Source organism: Microtus pennsylvanicus, chromosome 4, assembly GCF_037038515.1.
Source record: "Microtus pennsylvanicus isolate mMicPen1 chromosome 4, mMicPen1.hap1, whole genome shotgun sequence".
Lineage (NCBI taxonomy): Eukaryota > Metazoa > Chordata > Mammalia > Rodentia > Cricetidae > Microtus > Microtus pennsylvanicus.
The window spans coordinates 47,018,747-47,031,204 of record NC_134582.1 but is presented as its reverse complement, the minus strand read 5'-3'; the positions used below and the strand labels follow the sequence as shown (position 1 = coordinate 47,031,204).

The following is a 12,458-nucleotide window of genomic DNA, read 5'->3' as shown; positions in this document are numbered from 1 at the left end:
CTCTGTGAGTTCAAGGCCAGCCTGGACTACAAGAACTGGTTCCAGGACAGGCTCCAAAATTACAAAATTACAGTGAAATCCTGTCTCGAAAAACAACGACAAAAAAAACCACTCCAATCGGACATAAGCCCACCACCCTTTGCTGTTTCATACTGACTTGACCCTGAAAATATCTAAGTTGATGACTCCTATCCAGTGAAAGACAAAAGAAGCTGTGCAACTGAACAGACACATAAACTGACCAAACAGCAGGAATTCTGAATTAACAAACTTTTATCAAACACCATCTCTGCGCCAGGAATTGTGCTGAGGGATGAATAGCAAAAAGAAAAGAGAACACAATCTCTAAAGAATTTCTAATCCAGCTAAAACCAAAATCCAGGTGATGGCAGTATAAACCTTTAATCCCAGCACTCGGGAGGCAGAGGCAGGTAGATCTCTGTGAGTTCAAGGCCAGCCTGGTCTACAAGAGTTAGTTCCAGGACAGCTTCCAAAGCTACAGAGAAACCCTGTCTCAAAAAATCAAGCCAAAACAAAACAAAACAAACAAAAAAAGCATAAGATATGAGCTGGGTAGACATCCTGGCATGTGCCTTTGATCCCAGCACTTGGGAGGCAATGCCAGTGAATCTCTGAGTTCGATGCCAGCCTAGTCTACAGAGTGAGTTTCAGGGTGGCAGGGTTGTTACACAAAGAAACCCTATCTCAAAAAGAAAAATAGAAAAAGCACAAGACATATTCTTCTAAGAAATCAGCCATCAGCCAGCTTTGGATTTGAAGGGGGCTTAAGAATAGAATAAAGCATGATGAACTCACTGTAGCTGGGCATTAAGGAAATGGAATTTCAACAGTGATCAGTTCTCAGGTTTTCATGTATTAATTCAACAGCATTCATGGTGTCTATAATGTACTCAGCATTGTGCTAGGAGACACAAAATAAAAGTAAAGCCCACGTCCTTGAGTAGCTCACACAATAAGGAACAAGTAACTAAGCAGAATAAGGAGCGCTGGATTCAATTACCAAGGTGTTGCTATGGGATACAGATGAGGAGTTAATAGGGCTCACCAAAGGCAGCTCTGCAGCATAAAGCAGGGCATCCACAATACTCTGGCAAAAAAACTGGGCAGGGACGCAAGCATACAGCATGCTCAATGTACCACATAGACCAGTTTATCAGGAGCAAAGGGGACCGGTGACAGCTCAGGGTATAATTCAAGTGGTGAGACAGGGAAATCAGCCATAGGCGTGGAACACCAGACAACTTTACAGCAGTGGGTGTCATGGAAGGCATCCAGGTCTAGGTGTGTGCTGCTCAGCACTGCATATGGGAAGACCTGCAGCAGCAAATCAGAAGCAAGAAATACATGGCTTCTGTAATGACTGAGAAGCACAGTAATAGCAAACAGAGCAATAAGATGAGGTAAGAAAGAAAACACAGAGGTTTGCCAAGAAATTTGAAACAATGGCATTTTCTTGAAAATTCTCTAATTCCATTTTTTAAATCAAATCAGATTTGCTTCCCACAGAATAATGAGGTTTCACCCTATTTCATTCGGAAGAGCAAGGCATAGGCTATCATTACAATGCTCAATTAAAAAAAATATATGGTTTGAGATTAGTATAGTAAAAATGGCTTTGGGGGCATTTTATCTACTCCCATTCTATCAGTAATAAAGACTTTTGTTTGAATGAGGACCCTAAGAGAGACATACATAGATCTAATCTACATGGGAAGTAGAAAAAGACAAGATTTCCTGAGTAAATTGGGAGCATGGGGACCATGGGAGAGGGTTGAAGGGGAGGGAAGAGGCAGGGAGGGGAGCAGAGAAAAATGTATAGCTCAATAAAAATCAATAAAATTTTTAAAAAAAACTTTTGTTTGCTTTGGTTTTAGGCAACATACTCTAAACAAATGAGCTAACCAACCAAATATGTTCTGGTTTTATAAAACAGTGCTTCATGTAGCCCAATACAGCCCCAAATTCACTATGCAGAAGACGTCCCTAGATTCTTGATTCTCCCATTTCACCTACCTAGTGCTAGGATTACAAGCATATGACAGCACACCAATTCAGCTATAAATATTTCTTTGGGGGGAGAGAATATTGAGGTAGCATCTCTCTATGGAGTCCTTGCTATCCTGGAACTAACTTATGTAGACCAGGTTGGCCTCAAACTCAGAGATCCATTTTCCTCTGCCAGTTGAGTACTGGGATTAAAGGTGCATGCCACCAGACCCAGATGAGCTACTAATCTTGAAGAGAACAGTCGACTCCAACACAAAACTACTATGCCTTCCTAGCCTTGTACCAAGGGCCAGAAATGAGCGCAGAAAGCAAAGGGAAGCTGTGACTGGCTGCAGATGAGAAAGCAAGACGAATACACTGTGGAGTTCCTCCACACAGGCTCAGGATCAGCCAGCCTGGGCCCAGTGACTCCTCCATCCTGTTGACTACTGACAGCAGGGCAGTTCACTGTACTGGAGGAAGCACTTTTCTATTCTCTCAACACAGCCATTCCCTTCCTATAGACTCAAAACTAAGGATTACAGAAAATAACTTAAACCTGGTAGCTAGCAAATAGCCTAACACCACAGGCCCAAGAAAGCCTGTGTTTTTAAACTGTTCCGCTATACATTCATTCATTCATTCATCTTTCTTTCTTCCCTTCCTTTCTTTCTGTTTTAGAGATGTACTCAAGATGTGCTTACATTCCCAGGCCAGTCTGGCCAGAGTATTATTTCTAACACAGAGGAAGACTTCACATCCTATTTCCTCTGAGGTAAGCACAAGAAGGAAAACACTTCTGCGTGAGTAGAAAACAAGTTAGCATAATCAGGAACTCCTCAACAGCAATAATAGGTGAGGCGTGTCTGGGAAAAGCAAAGTCGGGTCTTTCTCTTCCTCGCAGATTTTTTTCCTGTCCCCAAAGATTTTAACCACAAAAGCATCTTGCCTCTTTACAATGCTCTCAACAGCCCTACTAATTTCTTTGGCCACCCTTTGCTGGCCCCTAGCTTGTATCCTGGCTCTCAATAGCAGGAGAGTCCCACAAATGCAAGTGGCTTTTTAAAAGGTATATGGCTCGTCTAATTTCCCTGGGGCTTAGTTTGTCATCAATAAAAGAAGAGCCCATCAATTGCAAAATTGATGCATTGGGTAATAAAGAACTAGAGAAGTATCGCCTGACTGTTGACCCCCCAAAACAAACACAAAAACACAAGCAGGACTACAGATGGAGTTCCGTCCAAGTCTTGGGTTTGATCCCAACACAGTAGCCACTGGGACACACCTGAAAATCCCAATACTTTAGAGATAGAGGCAGGGGAATCAAAAAAAGCTTTGAAAAGCTCAAGGTCATTTTCAACTATAAAATGAAATGCCCACTTTAAAGTCCTCACCACACCTTTTAGGTGCATGCCAGGTTCTTCCTTCAGGTCCAGAACTCTTGAACATACAAAGCAGAAGGGGCAAATGACTCGGGAGAGAAGAGGATGACCGACAAGTGAAGATGGTCACCAACTGTACTGCTGCTTTTGTCAGTGATGATGAGACTTGACAAGTAAAAGGCATAACAAAGACGCTCCTTGGTAAGCTTCCTGGACAGAGAGCAGACCTCAGAAGCATGCCCCTCCCCACATCTCTGTAGACAATGAAATGTAAACTGGGCTAAACAGCAGTCAGTAACTACCCAGAGGTTCCAATGTTCAGTCTGGGAAAACAGACTCAGCCGTGAAAGCAGACGGCCCTCAGAGCACCAGCAGAGCAGACGGCAAATCAAAACACCTCGCAAGTCCAAAGTTTAGAATACAGACAATAAGAACAAAGGCAACTGTAGTCTCTTTAGAGGAGCTCAAGTAGAATTGCCTCTCCCACCTCCTCCTCTACTGTCATTTCTTTTCTTTTTAACTCTCTTACTAGCATAAGGACTTTAAGAAAGAACCTGCTTTCATTGTTCTGGAGTTTGGAAACAAGGTTCCAGGCTGACCTGTAGCTCATGATCCTCCCCGACTTCAGAGTCCAAGTGCTGGGATTATAAAATTCTGCCGCCAGGGGGTGGTGATGCACACTTTAATCCCAGTCAAACTCACAGAGTCTGCCTGCCTCTGCCTCCCAAATGCTGGGATTAAAGACGTGCACCACCACTGCCGGCTTGTCCATCTTAAAGGCAACAGTCACCATCAACTTTAAAAAGAACAGTTTCTGTTTTGAAATACCAAGAACATTCATAAGTAAAACATAAATGTCTATTTTATAAACATCTAAATGTTAAAGTCAAGGGTGGGAAAGATGGCTTAGCAGTTAAGAACACTTGCTGTTCTTTCAGAAGGCCCAGGTTCAATTCCCAACACCACATGGTAGCTCATAACTATAACTCCAGTCCCAGGGTACCCAGCAACCTCTTCTGGCCGCCTTGAGCACCAGACATACATTTGGTACACATTCATGCAAATAAAACACTCATATACATAATTTTTAAAAAATTAAAAGCTGGAGTTCATCGAGCCCTGTCTCAAAAGAAAAAGAGGAAGAATGGAGGGAGTAGAGGGACGGAACGGGATAGGGAGGAGGAGAGGGCAGACTGAGACCCCAAAACAGTAAAGGATGAATAAGGCATTAGTCATAAAACAACCTCGTCTTTGAAAACCACAGCGAGCTCCTTAACATCTGGAACACTTCACTTTAATGTCTCCCAATATGTTCCACAGGGCCTGACACACGAAAAGGCCTTGAGAAAAGCGAATTGGATGGTTGACTATCCTGTTGATGACTGCTAACCCATAGCAGGGCGAGTACACAGTACAACCAACAAGGCAAGAAAAAGTGTGAGCTGGCTTTAATTCCTGACTGCAACAAGCTTTTTCTAAAAACAGGGTCTTGCTATCTGCCCAAGCTTGTCTATAACTAAAAGCAAGCCTCCCATGTAGATGTAACTAAACATGTGCCTCTACCCCTTGCTTCTTCCTTAGTAAAAATTATTAGATCTACTGTCTTAGTTAGGGTTTTTATTGCTTTGAAGAAACACCATGTCCCCAGCAACTCTTAGAAAAACATTAAATTGTGACTAGCTTTCGGTTTCAGAGAAATATTAAGCAGCACAATGATTTGTGGTCATCCAAAATGCCACAACACAAACAAATATACCAAATATCTATGGTATTAAAATTCATGTGGGAACCAGAGAGATGGCTTCTTTTGACCTTGCATGCCAACACCAGGCATGCAAGCAGTTCATAATACATACATGCAGGCGAAGCACTCACACATATAAAAGGTTGAGAAACACTTGATGAACCCAAAATGGTAGGCTTAGTTGTATATGGACATGGTGTTGGGTTTGTGTACTGGTCATGGAGAGAATGAGCAACTGTTTCCATCTGCCCTGGGCTTTCCTGGCTTGGGCCCTGAAAGAAGTTTCTTCTACATCTACCCTGAGAAAACTGGAATGGTTACTCTTTTCTTTGGGGAGAGATGAGTGAAGGCATTCATAGCTCACAAAAGAGTGATGCCGACATAATAGACATAGCCCTTCAGCAGTATCCCTAAGACTGGCAGTTTCCACTGCACAGCCCTAAGCTCAAAGCTCCCTGTCCCTCGCCTTTAAAGCCTTGACACAAAATACTATTGACTATTTCCTTCTCAATAACAAAGCAAAGGGCAATATAGGTGGCTCAGGGAAGATGGACAGCCAGCATAACCACACCCTTGTCTATGTGTGTGTGATAGTTTTCATTGTCAGCTTGGCACAGTTGGAATCGCCATGGAAAGTAAGGGGCAAGTATACCAGGTTGGCCTGTGAGTTTGAATGGGAAGCAATTTTGTTCTTTCTTTAAAGCTTTTCTTTTTTACTTCTATGTGTATGAGTGTTTTGTCTACATATATGTATGTGCTTGACTGGTGCTCTCGCAAGTCAGAAGAGGGATAAGATCCTCTGGAACTAGAGTAACAGATGGTTGTGAGCCACCAAGTGTGCCGGGAACTGAACCTAGGTCCTCTGGAAGAACAGCCAGTGCTCTTAATTGCTAAACTGTCTCTCCAACATCTATGTTTATTATTTCTAATTGTATGTGTAGGCATATGCACCTGAGTACCAGAGGCATAGGATCTCCCTGGAACTGGAGTTACAGGCAGCTGTGAGACATCATAACTGATTGTGAGAATCAAACTCAGGTTCTAAGCAAGAGCAGCAAACACTCTTAACCACTGAACCATCTCTCCAGGTCCAGGAGGAATTTTCTTTTTTTTTTAATATTTATTTATTATGTATACAATATTCTGTTTGTGTGTCTACCTGCAGGCCAGAAGAGGGCATCAGATCTCATTTCAGATGGTTGTGAGCCACCATGTGGTTGCTGGGAATTGAACTCAGGACCTTCGGAAGAGCAGGCAATGCTCTTAACCGCTGAGCCATCTCTCCAGCCCCCAGGAGGAATTTTCTTAATTGGGTTAACTGACGTGGCAAGACTCACTCTGAATGTGGACAACTCACATTCTCTATGACCTCCAGACGGCAGAGTGACAATCCCCAGAAGGGAAGAAGGCAGTTTGATTCAACACAACTCAGTGGCTGGGGTTAAACTTCTGGAGTCCGGCCCTAAGTAGTTTTATTTTAGGTGTATTTAAGCACAGCAGAATTTGATTGAAAAACGTATTCTGGTGATAATTAACTCAATCCTGTATTCATAACAAAGCATATGTAGATCTCTCTAAGAACAAGGTCAGCTAAGTATGTATCAGATGTGACTATGATGAAACTCTTCGTAAAGTCCATGAAACTCTGTAAAGTTTCTGTAGACTGAATGGGAGAAAACAAATTTACAATAAGAGTCTGGGGGAGGATCTGGTGTCCGAAAAGTATCTAGCCACACTGATAGAGTAAAGGTCACCAGGCTATCCCCTAGTGCTTATCTGTGAACACAAAGATCTCTGTGCCTCCTACAGACAGCACTCATTTCACGGTCTGGACCATGAACAGTGAAGAGTGAGCTGAGCAAGTAAGCAAGAAGGCATTCACTTCTCTCTGCTCTTGACTGTGGATATGTGACTAGCAGCTTCAATTTTCTGTCTCAACTTCCCCAAATGGAGGACTGTAACTCAGAACTGTGAGCCAAAATGAACCTTTCTCCCAGAAGCTTCTCTTGCAGGGCAGCTTATCACGCACCAGAAATGAAACTACCAGCGGCTGCTGGAACCCGAAGGTGGTTCCCTCCCCACTGGAGTCTCCTAACTCCAGGAACAAGTCTGCACAAGTGACAGTGTCGAGACTCCTCACAAGCCAAGAAGAATCCATGCACCTCAACAACCCGAGTCTCTTATAAACCTTTTGTCCCAAAGATAAACTATTATTGTGGACGACATGAACTAGGAGGGCCCATCATCTGAATAACAGGCTATACGAGTAAAACCCATAAATAAAATTAAAAAAACCAGAGGGCAGACTATTTCCTCTTCAGACCACATGTAATTAAAATACGAAGCTGTCTACTATGAGGACTAAAGCTTGAAGCTTAAGGCCAACTCAGAGAAGGATCAAGGATTCATCCTCGCTAGAAAGAGAAAAAGATTAGCACCACAAGGATCGGTCTCCAAATTGACACCCAATCTAGAAACTAGAAATATCTGTGCTACAGAGTATAAAGAAACACCAGCGGGGGCCCCTAGCAAAATTCTCAGGATCCTACAACCAAGGGACAACCATTGTAAAATTCAGATTTAGCAGGGCAGTGGTGGCACACACCTTTAATCCCAGCACTCAGGAGGCAGAGGCAGGTGGATCTCTGTGAGTTCAATCAAGGCCAACCTGGTCTACAAGAGCTAGTTCCAGGACAGGCTCCAAAGCTACAGAGAAACCCTGACCTCAAACAACTTAAAAAAGTGTTCAGACTGGCTCTCTGTAGAGAGGCTGAGTCAAGGGCTAGCAGATGGCTCCATAATAGTTCTAAGTAGGATAAAGTCAGTATATAAATATATAAACATGAGAAAGAATCAAAAAGATCTACCTAGCTGGGGAAAAGGTACAGCTTCCCTTTATAGATATCTATGCTCTAAATTTTCTCATTAACAGCAAATGTTCAAAGTAGGATGTGATTCAGTTGTAGAGTGTGTCTGCCATGGACAAGGTCATAAGGGTTGAGCTCTGGTATTTAAAAAAAAAAAGCAAGCCCAAAAACTTCCCTTGCATTGGTTGGCATGTACATCACTTCACGTAACCATCCTTTTAAATAATATTCCCATCTTAAGCAGTGAAAAACTGTCCATGGTCATATGGCCAATAACTCTTTACTACACTCAAAAACCCATTATGTCTATCTCAAAAAAAAGAAAACACCTCATTTGCCCTTTGGGTAGGATGAAGCAGAAAGGTCACAAGTTTGAGGCCAACCTGGGCTACACAGCAAGTTTAAGGCTAGCCTAGGCTACAAAGGAGACAGTGTCATTTTTAAAAAACAAAACCAAAATAGAACATTTAAATTGGTTCTCTGAAGAAAGGCTTTCTCAAGGACTAGAAGACAGCCTCCTTAACAGTTTTATTTAGGATAGAGAAAGTGGAGGCAGGTGGTGGTGCACACCTTTAGTCCCAGCACTCAAGAGGATCCCTGAGTTTGAGCCAACCTGGTCTATATATTGAGTTTCAGGACAGTAAAGGCTACAAATGAGATCCTTCTCAAACAAAACAACAATAATAATAATTCATCTGAAAACAGGTCAGTGTCAAGGTTTTATAGCCATGTGCCACTTAAGAGTTTTTAAAAAGAAAGAAACAGTGTCAGATGTTAATGAGACTAATCTCCAAAAATTATTTCTGGTTATAGATTTTTCAAAGCTGCTTTGGACAGTAGCCATATCACTCAGATGATGCCCACCTCCAGCCCCCAAGGCAACACCTACACACACCACTGAAAGGAGAACAGGAGAAGGAAATTGGAGGCTCTAGTGTGTTTGTTATTTCAAAATCCATTTTGTTATTTTTCAGTTTCACTTAATTGGCCTTTTTCCCTGTCATGAGACAAACTGGGGCTCAAAGTTGGCCTCAGTAGAGATGAAACAGCCTTCAAAAAAAAAAAACAACAGGAAAGAGGAAGAAAACATCAAATACCATGCAATTTTTATTTCTGAGCTGTCATGTGCCTACTAACACATTCTCCACTCCCATTATCAGCAAAATATGCAGTCTTTTCTATTGCCCGTTTCACTTAAACAACACATGCATTAATACACAGACTGAATTTACTACCTGAATGAAAGGTTATGATAAATCTGGTATGGCAGCAACATCTTAAGTATCCAAGAGCCAAGACCCAGTGGAAAACGCTGACCAATTTCTGACCCATATTATACAAATAGCAATCCTAATATTACATTATGGTTCCCATTAAAATTTTATCTAATCCCTAAATCTGTCCATACATCAGAAAGAAAAATTTTTTTGAATGTAAAGCTAAAAAGGCTTGTGCACACCCACAATCTCTCACACTCCCAAAACAATTATTGCTAGTATTTGGAAACATATCAGTTTCTTCTCCTGCAAAACACTGAGGATTCATTTTCTTCGTCAACCTATCGCGGGCTAATCTAATCATTCCCGCAAAGCAGTCTGCAGTTGTGTTTTGTTTGAGATGGGAGAGCCAGCTGGATTTGAATGTAAGGCAAGCATTATAAATGCATTTAGAAACTGACCTTACATATGGGTCAGAGAGATTAGATACGTAAAGGGACTCAAGTCTTCCAGGCCGAGCTGGAATTCTGCGTAGCTAAGGATGACACTGAAACTTCTGATGCTTCTCCTTAGTGCTGGGATTATAAGCACACACTACAAACGTGTGTGTGTGTGTATATATATATATATATATATATATATATATATATATATATGCCTGGTTTATGCGATGGTAGGAATCGAATCCAGGGCTTCATCAATTGAGCTAAATCCAGCCCTCGTCAATATATAAAGGCATCTAATAGTGCAAAGCAGTTCCTACTGGCTTCTCACTTGTTGGAAATTTCTGTAATCCAGTCCTTACCCATCAAAAGGAGCACCTGAATGGAAACACCTGAGATGTGAGCAGGTGCCCACACGCTACTTAATCTAAAGTTCCTGGGAGAAACCTAAAGATTAAGCACAAAGTAATTTGAAATCACAACCAAGTCCACAACCTTATAACCTGTGCGTTAAAGGCAAGTTTTATATCTACCAGTGCAAAGGAAAACACGCAAAAGGAGAGATATAATAAGGGAGTAGGAGACGATTTCATGTCAAGAGACTAGGGAGGTTGCCGACCAGTTTACCACAATGTCAACTCTGGATGTATCTCTGGGAGCAACACGTAATTCACCCACTTCTTTGGACAGATGTGGAAAAACTGAGGCCGAAAGGGGAGACTAAAGATGGAAACTCAAAACAGATGTGCAGTTCAAAGCCACTGCCCCCTCTTCTGGCGCAGGAGAGGTTCACGGCGTCGCTAAGTGGAAAATGACGGAGCACAGCTTTGGGGCTGCCAGCCTAGGGCGCAGTTGGACGTCTCGCTCGCGAAGCACTGAGATGGATGTGGTGGGACCCGGAACACTGTGGGAGGGCGCGGGGAGCGCGGCAGGGACGAGGCCGCTAACGGCAGGAAGCCGGGCCGGTACCGTCCGCCCTGCGTCCCGCTCCAGGGCCCGGGGCCCCCACCTCCCCTACCTTCGGCTTTCCACCGCAGCCGAGGGGCAGACACAACCCCCACAATTCCAGGCGGCTGCTGCGGCAACCAGCTCCTCGTGCGCAAACGCGGCGGCAGCGGCTGCCTGAACCTTTAGGCGCGTGGCTATTGCGTCATCCTCAGTCTTGCCCAATGGTAACCTGCCAGAACAGCCTCCGGCAGCTCACGCCCCACGCGGCACTGTTAGCCCCACCCTCCCCGGCTGCTAGGCCCCGCCCCTAGCGTTTCCCTCCGCCCTAATGTTGAAGTTTGTTCTTGTCCCTCCGCTGGGAGCAGTGTCTAAAAAGAGATACCCGTGGGCCTGGACTTGTTTCTCGCCTAGAACTTAAGTTTCTTGCTTAATTTCCCAAGATCGTAATTTCTTTCTAGCGTAAAGATCTTTAGAAAGAAACTTGAGGGGGTGGGAGGTAAATATAAATCACGATGTTATGACTCAGTTTATGACACAAAATGAATCTCAAGCAAGCAAGAAATAGTCCTTTGAAAAATTCATGCAAAATAGAGCACCTGTAAGTCACTCGCTTTATAGAATTATCTTTTGAGTGTGTTTTTTAAAATAAATTATTTTAAAGATAGGTCGCTGCATCTCTATCCTGCCATACCACGGAAGGTATATTTGCCGAGTGATGCACACACACAATAATTTCACAAGATTAGAATTGCTGTCCTCTTTCCCTAAAAATAGAGCAAAGCTCAAAGAGAATGTTCTAGTTTGCTTTCTGTTGCTGTGAGAAAATACTGACCTAAAGCGACTTGGAGAAGAAAGGGCCTATGTGACTTACAGGTTACAGTTCATCCAACAAAGTCAGGCCAGGGGCTTGGGGCAAGAACTGAAGCAAAGACAGGTGAGAGATGCCGCTTACTCCGTCTTCCTCTGGTGTGCCTAGCTACCTTTCTGATACAGCTCAGGCCCACCTTCCTAAGAACGGTACTGCCCACTGTGGTCTGGGCCCTCCTTAACCAACTGCCAATCTAGAAAATGCCACACAGACATACCCATGGGTCAGTCTGCTGGAGGCAGTTCCTCTACTGGGGTTCCCTCTTCCCAGGTTGTCAAGTTGACAACTTTAACTACGATAGGATAAAGGATTTATACAAGGTTACAGAATGAAAATGGTAGAAGAGGGGATTCCAAGTAGATGGGGTACCTTCAAAGTCATGTTTTCTTGGTACTATATCACATGTACAGACCCATCAAACCTGACTAATAAAATAGTGACAGGTAATTCTAGGCCATTTGTGAGTGAAGAAAAAGATAATCCAAGTCAGCAATGTCCTCAAACAGCAAATATTCCCCAAGATGATAACAATAAACTTGTTTCTGGAATTCCTTTCCCTTCTTCATATATTAGGTGAGCTTCCAGCTTTCGATTTACTTTCTTAATTATGTTTATGTCAATCAGGTGGGAAATTGACTTTACAGTCACTGAGCAAAGCCTTGGGCAGCAGCTAAGAAGGGAGAATGAACTCCTGAGAAGTAGCTGAGTGGGCAGTGCCGGTTAATGAGAAATGATAAAACATTTCCGTGGGTTCCAGATGAGAAAAAACAGACAACAGCTTACTCTCCTATGGCAAACTCAGGAGACCAGTGGGATGTGGTGGACCCAGGAATAATGCCACCTTTTGTCACACTGCCTTAGCACGTCAAAAATATTGCAAGTCAAAAATGCAGTTAAAGCTGGGAATAATAGATTGGATTTCAGCACTTAGGAGGCTGAGGGAGTAGGATCACAGATTTGACATCAATCTGAGCTACACAGT

The 12,458-nt window shown here is 43.1% G+C and overlaps 1 protein-coding gene across 4 annotated transcripts in view; it reads right to left on the bottom strand.

Annotated features, from left to right (window-relative positions):
* Positions 1 to 10,823, bottom strand: part of Sil1 (SIL1 nucleotide exchange factor) — a 259,660-nt gene extending 248,837 nt beyond the window's left edge. Inside the window, exon 1 of one of the 4 annotated variants that reach the window (XM_075968964.1) lies at positions 10,679 to 10,823. The gene's annotated coding sequence lies outside the window, so the exon portion shown is untranslated. The remainder of the gene's footprint in view (positions 1 to 10,678) is intronic. The other 3 variants (XM_075968966.1, XM_075968967.1, XM_075968965.1) reach the window with 3 other exon arrangements.
* Between the last annotated feature and the right edge of the window lie 1,635 nt (positions 10,824 to 12,458).